The 8578-nt window shown below is 39.9% G+C and overlaps 1 long non-coding RNA gene across 3 annotated transcripts; it reads right to left on the bottom strand.

The window, feature by feature from the left end:
* Positions 1-2024: 2024 nt before the first annotated feature.
* Positions 2025-3944, bottom strand: LOC116654531. Of its 3 annotated transcripts, XR_006507102.1 has the most exons (5): positions 3876-3944; positions 3637-3739; positions 3245-3567; positions 3054-3179; positions 2025-2998 (listed from the first exon to the last, which is right to left on the bottom strand). It is a non-coding gene; the product is annotated as an uncharacterized LOC116654531 (long non-coding RNA). The 3 variants fall into 3 exon arrangements; XR_006507099.1 differs by having other exon boundaries at positions 3054-3567; XR_004309753.2 differs by having other exon boundaries at positions 2025-2969; positions 3054-3567.
* Between the last annotated feature and the right edge of the window lie 4634 nt (positions 3945-8578).

Genomic DNA, 8578 nt, shown 5'->3' with positions numbered 1-8578 from the left:
TTCAGTTCGATTTTCCTGCAACTTCTACTCCGGACTAAATCCCTCGCTTGGCATTCGCTTTTTCATGGGATTAACTATAAATAACTATAATCAGAGATACATTCATAGGCAGCCCCCAAAAAGGCCACGTTAACAGTTTTGACAGTTTTCAATTTCGGCTGGCGCACAAATTAAAAATGCTTCGACAACAGAACCCCCACAAAAGACCGAACGACGCCATCTGAGCCAGGCTCAAACAAAGCGGCAAAGGAAGCACAAGGAGCACTGGCCACGTATATTTGTCACAGTTGTGCGTTACCCGAACAAAACAAAAGCAAAGCAAAAAATTCGGAAAAAGAAAAACTGCTGTCTGGCATTGGCAATCGGGCTGCTGTCGGGGTCTTGGCCAAAATCCGTGTTGGTAGTCGGGGTCAGAAGGTCGAACAAAAGAGTAAAGCTCTTTTGCCTATTCGGGCGATTTGTTTGTTTATTTGCCGGCTTGTCTCTGTTTGCTGTCATTGTAGTAGTTTTGGCCGCTGATTAGAATCGCACAGGCCTAGATACAAGATACATTTCACACACAAACACACAGATACGGTTTGGAGGTGTGCAGACCATAAAAGTGAAAGCGAAATGGCACGGCACATAAATACATTTACACTCGAATATATATCTCGCTTTTATTGTTATTTAATATTTCTGACGTTTTATGAAAATGTAGTTGTTCACCCACACATGACATGAGAATAAAAAGAATAAATAAATAAAATAAAGAATAAAACAAGCACAGGCTCAGCCACACCGCAATTGTAATATTTTCCACTTTTTTTCCACATTTTTCTTACAGCTGCCGTCTGAGTGTCTGACAAAGCCCAGCGAACATTTCGCGACATTATCTGGCACGCATGTGTTAACTGCCACACACCCACCCACACCCACTGCCACACACACCCATGCATACTGTGCAAAAAGGTACAATAATAAAAACCAATAAAAGTGACAAATAAAAAGATTTATGTGATTTATATAGGTATATGTTTGTGTGGAAGTGAGCAACTTATTTTTCTCTACTTTAACATGCGTTGCCATTTTAAGGAAATACTCTTATTCTTATTTTATCCTTTATAAAAGGAAAGTTTTTAAATTATTTAATTTAATAGATAAGAAAGATATCCTTAAGTAGTCAATTGTTCCTGAAGATAAAACAATTTAACAATTAAATTTCGTGAAAGCGTTTATTTAGCAGAGCATTTATAATTCGTCAACTAAGACCATCACTTCAGAGCTCTTATTTTTTTCATCTGTCATGAATTTTTCCTCTCAGCCTGTGACACAAGGACCTAGAGACGAGAGGATGCAAACTTGAGGCAACCGAGTCAAGGTGGTCCAATAACAATTCGCTTCCCTTTCATTTACATAGGAAATGTATAGGAAAACAAAAAACAACACATTTAATTGTGTATGTGATTTATGCATATTATACTATGTTTTCCACCAGGCCAGAGTGTATTTCGGGACATTCCATTTAAAGAGTTGCTCTAGATGTCTGATCTGCGATAGGCGAGAAAAGGCAATGGGAAAATTAAATGCAAATAAAGCAAACGTGGTCCTACGGTTATTGCATGGAATGGAAAACAAAACAATATGCAAATTCGAAAGGTGAAAGGTGAGTGAGGCGAGTGTTTTTGGTAATCAGATTTCTAGGCCAGGCCGGAAGGACCTGATTGGTTAAGAAAGCTGTCCAAAAAGTCAGCCACATCGGAACAGATAAGCCGAGCCCCAAAGGAAGGAAGTTCCCAAGTAGGCCACGCTCCACACAAAATGAAAATAAAATATGTTCCAGATTTTCTTTCACTTCAACTTACAACAAAATGGACTTTAAGTACTCGACCTAGAGTTCATGCCCTTGGAGTCTCGGTTCAACACTCGGCATCAATATCAATTTTTTGTCTCATGTTGCGTTGCAAGGAATTGTCATTAGGAAATTTGTTTATTTTTCATTTTCAGGGGGAAACCCAATACAAACAAAAGAAAAAGCAAGATAGTAGAGAAAAACGATTCACCATCGATTTTTTTCCGCAGCAGAGATGCTTTTCTAAAATAAACTAAGAAATATTAAAGAGGGATGCTGGATTCTATCTGTTTCTTCCTTCCACATTGACAATAATAATTATGAGTTAAAATAACTTTAAATCACAGTAAATTATTTTTATTTTGCCGTAGAAAGTAGGGTCTTGAAATATTAAGTACTGTAGATTTTTATCCAAATCCTGTTGCAGCGTAAAAAATAGAATCCAGATCTTTCGATGCAATCTCCAGCGGTATAAGTATATGAAAGTCCTCCATGATATGATGGTGGTACGAAATGAAGCGGAATTCTGGGGACCCACTTGGATTAGTTCTATCATAGGCTGCCTCTACTTCTACAGATCCCGACCGTTGGCCAACGCATTGAGATGCGCCCTGCAGAAGCCGCTGGAGGAGCTCCTAACCGCTGAGCTATTAGATGCTTCCAACTGGCTCCAGTCCGCACGATCGCAAAGTGTCTGGAGTTTAGCCTGAAGGAGTCCGATTAGTCTTTCCAGCGCTTGAATTCCACCAACCCCTCGTAATTGCATTAAGTGTTGAGTAGAGTCACTCTAGATGCCAGATTAGACAATATTCCGGCTTGGATGCTGCGTTCAGGGTCATTTAGTAACACTAGGACATTTAGGATTTAGTAACATTAAGGATCCTTGCAGCTTATTATAGCGTTCCTGGTCCTTCGGTAGCAGAACGAGCTTCGCAGTGCCCCAAATGGAGCGACAACTGGAACTCCAGTGGTCGCTGCTTCTGGAGCATTGCCTGGAGCTGATAGATGAGCCTGGGCCAAACAATCCTTGCCAGAATCTTTTAGAGGACAAAATGCCGACGAGCCGATGCACACCAGCGAGGACGACGATGATGATGAGGAATATATACGCCGGATGCCGTCAAGGTGTGGGTACAATCTAGAACAGGTGCAAGCCAAAAAACAAGACTGGCATTTCCCTTTAACTCTTTTAAATAATAAACCAACTAGCCCCATCACTTACCTTTGTTCTCTGACTTGCACCTGCTTTAAATGACCCACAACCGACCCGATAGGGACGTATATTCCTCATCATCATCGTCGTCTTCACTGGAGCGCATCTGTCCGTCAGCATTCTGACCCTTTAATGCTATTATTGAAATAAGCTTGATGTGATAGGCAGTGTTGGTCTAAACTGGTATCAGTATGACATACAGATATCTAAGTGGAAATACGAGGGGAAAGAAGCCTTCTCGGGCTGGAAGGACGGCCTATCCAGCAACTTCCAGGACCTCGGCGTTCGAGAGTATGGGAGCTTTCACGAAATCACCTAATAGCACAGGTCAGAAACTCCTCCAGCAGCTCCTGCAGGCGGCATCTCAAGGCGAAGACCACGGCCAGGATCTGTCTGACTGGGACTTCGCGATGTGGCTCTTTAAAACGGTGCTGCTTTGCTTATGGAGTTCCAGAACTGCCCCAAGATTTTCCTTTTAGCCAAGAAAGGAAGCTTGTTCCTAGGCCTGCCATAGAGATTTTTTCTAAACAAATAAACAAAATTCCACTTTCAGTTTATAACTTAGTTTTAGTTTATATTTATACTGCCTTACCTTCATCTCGGCTTCCCCATTTATATCTGACACAAAACTGTTGAGGTTCAGTTTAAGGTCTCCCCAGTTGGAGAGACCTTCTGGCATTCACCAGTGGTTCAACCTATATAAGAAAATGGACACTTTACTTTTTTCCACTTTAATCGAACTTTACTTTAAAACTTTCTATTTAGGTTTTTATTTTTCATAAACTTGTTTAATATTTTATTTAATTTATTTTATTAGGTTTATTTGCTTACCTGAACCTTCTCGGTTGAGCTCCGAGACTAGAATGAACCAAACACGACCAGATCTCGACCTAGTCGAAAAAGTTGACACCATCTTTCTAGTTTAGCAGAAGCCACGGCCTACTTGATTGCGATACGAAATATAGACCTAAAAAATCTAAGGCTTGAACTAGTTTTTAGTGTAACCGTTAAAATCTAAAAAAAAAGATTGTTTAGAATTTTCTTATAGAAGAAAGAGTGAGAAAATTCAACATAAAGTGTCATTAAGTCATCCACCAAGATCATAGATTTCTACACTGGAACAGATATATTAAAATCAACTATTTAAACAAAGCCAGTTAAGGGCAACAATTCAAACTTTGTATCATCAATACAATCATAATCGGTAAATCAATCCAAAAGCCAAGTACACTCCAAGCCCTAAAACAAACCATTAAGCAGAGAGCCTTGTTTACTTCTGGCCCGGCCCAGACCAAAGCCTTTTAATGAGCCGCATTATTTTCTCGTAAAGTTCAAGCGACCACAAGAACAAAGTGCACAAACAGCCGCAAAATGAACAGACCATCCAGACCAACACTTAGACTTGGTTACGAAAACCTAATGAACGGCGGGGGCACATAGATACATATACAGATACAATCGTACAATCGCACATCCTTTATTTGTCTCAAGCTGTCGCTGTCATAAACCCAGAACCATGAAAAACGACTACATAGCTGGGTGAGGAGTTTTCGAATAAAATATAGGCGACGGGGACATCCAAGGAGAGACAAGGAAAAACACTTAAAACGAGAACAAATAAAAACACAAACCAAATTAATTGCTCCACATGGCATACAATATATAGATATAGGATACGAGTAACATGCGATATTGATGATAATAAAAACCATAATGGGGAAGACAAACCCAACCCACAGGCGGGCAAGCCAACGAAATGAAAAGAAAAATTCGATTGTCGCCTTATTTTTTTCGTTTCGTTTCTTATTTTTATTTATTTTTTGTCGGTTCTGGCTCTCATAAACTCAACTTAATTTCAGACAAATGTGGCTAATGACGTCGGCAACGGAAAACAAGTTCAATTGCGCCAGATCCTGCGACTGTCTGTGGATATATCCTGGCTCAGACTGGCAAGTGTCTGCCAAGAGATTTGTGGCAACTTAACACAAATCCAACCAAGTTACTTGAGTCATTTTTGAAAGCTTAGGAAGGCAAGGTATACGAGCATATTTCCAAAAATTTAAGCGGCAAAATATTTCAAACTTGGGGCAAAGTTAAATGTGTGTTATTGCACTTTGAAACAAATATTTTCCATATACAAATGCCTCTTAGAACTCCTTGTTGCCACAAATAGTTCATTGTCCGCTGTAAGTGCAACAAAAGTTTTCTTTTAACCCAAATAGTCTCTTCCACAACTTCTCAGAGTCTAAGAACTGACTTCAGTTGTTGCCCCGGAGGCTCATAAGTACAATAAACTCAACTTTTGCGTTAATTTTAGCAACATATATGAAGGCTCGGCATTGTGCGAGTGTCTTGTTTAAATCGAGAGTGTTTAAGTTCTGAAACAATTCTGAAAACAATTCGAAATGAATTCGTTTCTGTCGCTAGGCGTTGGCAAAGAGACAAGAAGTAAAAAATAAACTTTTTTGTACCAGCAGAAATATACAAATACAAAACTGAAACTGAAACAAAAACATAGCCAAACAAACTCAAAGTTGGGCGGTGTACTTCTCATATGGTTTTTTATTGTTTGGAGGTTGGTTTTTTATTGTTTGGATACCTCCTCTTGAGAATGAATTAAATTGTTGGAATCGGAAAAGAAGTCGGTGTGGGACCTAAGCTCTGTGCTTTCCGCTCTGTTTGAAATGGAATTAATTTGAAATAAAGTCAATAAATAATAAGCTCCATTAGGCAACCTAATTGACCTGATTTATCAGCGAGGTGACCAGAAAGTGGATAATAAGCTTGCTAATTAGCAACGAAATGGTTATTTAACATCATAATTTAAACTATTTTAGATAAATATTAAATTTATTTCAAAAGACAATTCTTCAAAATTGCATGCGTATAATATTATTTTTCAATCATGATTGTTGTAGCCTAAAGACTTCCCTTAATTTCTGTTTATATTTAAACAAACAATACCTCAAACTACCTTAAACTCAATTTTATGTGGTGTAGGCCACTTTCGAATGCAGAGACACACACGTTTGTTTTTGTGGCAAACGTCAGAAACACGTCAAAACACGAGATTGTTTTGTTTCTCACCTTCTCCCTACCCGAGTCGAATGCAGCTTAGAATGTATCTATTTGGCATCCCGTGCACTCGAACAAGGCTAACAATTCGTTGGCCATGTTCTCTGCGGTTCTCCTCCCACAGTCAACCAACCACTCACCCCCCGGAGCTGTTCGCTTTTACACGTTTTCATAACTTTTTATGGATTTGCCTGTCATGGTATTTGCTTCAGCCATCGCCCCTTTTTATTGCTGCTTGATTTTTTCTATATTTTTTATACTTTATTTGTTTATTTTTTATTTTTCACAACCAGAACTGCCCTCCGAAGCCCTGTCCTGTGGTGTTATGCTTTTTATTATGATGTTTTGCTCCTGCCGTGATCTGGCCTGGAAGTTTGTTTGTGCTGGCATGTAAAATATTTTTACAAAGTGCATTTATAACCATTTTACCATTTGTTTGCCTTTGTTCAAGTGTCGGTTTTGTAGCGGAAGCTTAGCACTTACCGAGTGTGGGTGTGCGTCTGACAATCCTGTTTTATTACTTTGTTTAAATAATTGTTCGAAATAATTGTTCGGCTTAACATGGCTGACTTTATTACATCGTTCGAATGGGAAGTAAATAAAATAGGCAATCGATCATTTTCGGTTATTTTGGGAGTGTCTAACTTCCTGACTAAACCTGCAAGGATTTTTCTCATTTTGGCAGATCACGATTTCCTATTTTCGCAATCAAATCTTAATTATTTCGTAGACATCAAGAATCTGATTTGGCTGTAACAGAACGCCTTTTTGGAGTAGGACGCCCCCGTAACACCTCTCACCTTTCCGCATGCCCCATTAAGTAGGCAACACTTTTCTGGCACGCAGACAAGCACTCCGCAAGGCAGTCCACAAATGACTTCGAAATGACGGCAATTGCAGGCGAAACACGCGCGTTTTAAAATCATCCACATTATCATCAGCATTATGGCAGTTATGCGGCCCCAGCCGACGACCCTCTCCCCCCGAATACTAACTTCTAACGCCTACGATGTCGCCGGCGGCGGCTGTTGCTGGCTGTCATTCATTAGGCGACATAAAATGTGCCTGAAATGTGCAAAGTAGGATGCCGGGGAGCGGCAAAAAAATAGGGAAAGTATATGTACAGAATCTAGAACGGCGGAGAACATGAAATCAAATTACACGGCGGCAACGGCATGAACACGATGCCTTAAAAATCTTTTCCATTCACCAGGCAAAAGTTTCAAATGCTTCAGTAATTCTAGAGATGGCAGCATGTGTAACTAAATAATGATTAAATAATTAAATTTTTAATGGATAACTCGTTTGTAGACTCATAAAATATTATGAAAATGTAATACAGATTAATAGATACAGATAACTTAAACTACTTTTTCTGACCATCTCTACGTGGCAGCAACCCTTCTCCAAACTGGTTCGATGTCTATCTGGTATCTTGTGTCTTGTATATTGTATCGGGCTGACTGACTGACTGTCTGGTACGGAATTCAGTAATGTTTCTGCAGCTGCTTCATTTATTTAATTATTTCCGAGTGGGGCTTCCCCGCCGCCTTCCGCGTGGCGGGAATCCTTTCGGTTCTTTCGGTCCTTGTACTCCTTTCTGGCTCACTGTGTGCAATTTACTTTATTGTTATATCTTTGCTGGTGTTGTTCCTGGCAGTGTTTCTGCTGCTGTGCAAACATCTGATTGTTTACCGGAAATTGCAGAAATTAGTTTTCGAGGACCATCGAGCCAAAGGCATAATTGTGTGAAATCACAGAAGAGCACTTAGCTCGCACTGATTAAAGTGCTTTCCCTCACTGGCTATGATATAATATTATGGTGCCATTTCACTCTTTTTTTTCTGGTGGAGTCATAAACAAATACACACACATATGTGTATGGAAGTATCTGTGTGAGGGCATTGGAAAGCCATAAAAATAAAAATACGGAGCTCAAACAATTTCTTTCTAGCCCAGCACGGGCTGAGCTGAGTTCTTTTTATGACGCATTGATTTTATGATTTTTAGCACCCAACGGTGTAAAACTTGACAGCCGTGTCCTGCGAACGGGGAATAGAATGGGCAGGAGCAGCCTTCACGCACTTAAGAGATGTGCCTGGATTTTCAAGGGATTCCATGGGGGCTTAGGCGGCGAAACGGTCGCTACAATGTCCCATACGGGGATTTTTGCTTCGATTACCGCCAGGTTCGAACCCTACAGTTGGCTTCAGACGACGTCTGATACCTTGTACTAAATTTAGACACGCAAGTCTGATAAATTTATATTAAAAATATGTTAAATTTCTTTGAGGAACTTCAAGTCTATTTTTTCTTTATTTTGTTTATCAAAAATCGCTGTCAACTTGTTTGTTTCTTGCGCGAGTTGAGGAAGTTTCGCTTTCCAGTTCATTTAACCACACGTCGTCCCTATCAAGCCTTTTCCCAATCTCAGCGCATCCAGGCATTCGACTCAACGG

The sequence above is a fragment of the Drosophila ananassae genome, chromosome 2L, assembly GCF_017639315.1.
Source record: "Drosophila ananassae strain 14024-0371.13 chromosome 2L, ASM1763931v2, whole genome shotgun sequence".
Classification (NCBI taxonomy): Eukaryota; Metazoa; Arthropoda; class Insecta; order Diptera; family Drosophilidae; genus Drosophila; species Drosophila ananassae.
Note: the sequence above shows the minus strand (reverse complement) of the source record. Positions and strands in the feature narration are given on the sequence as shown.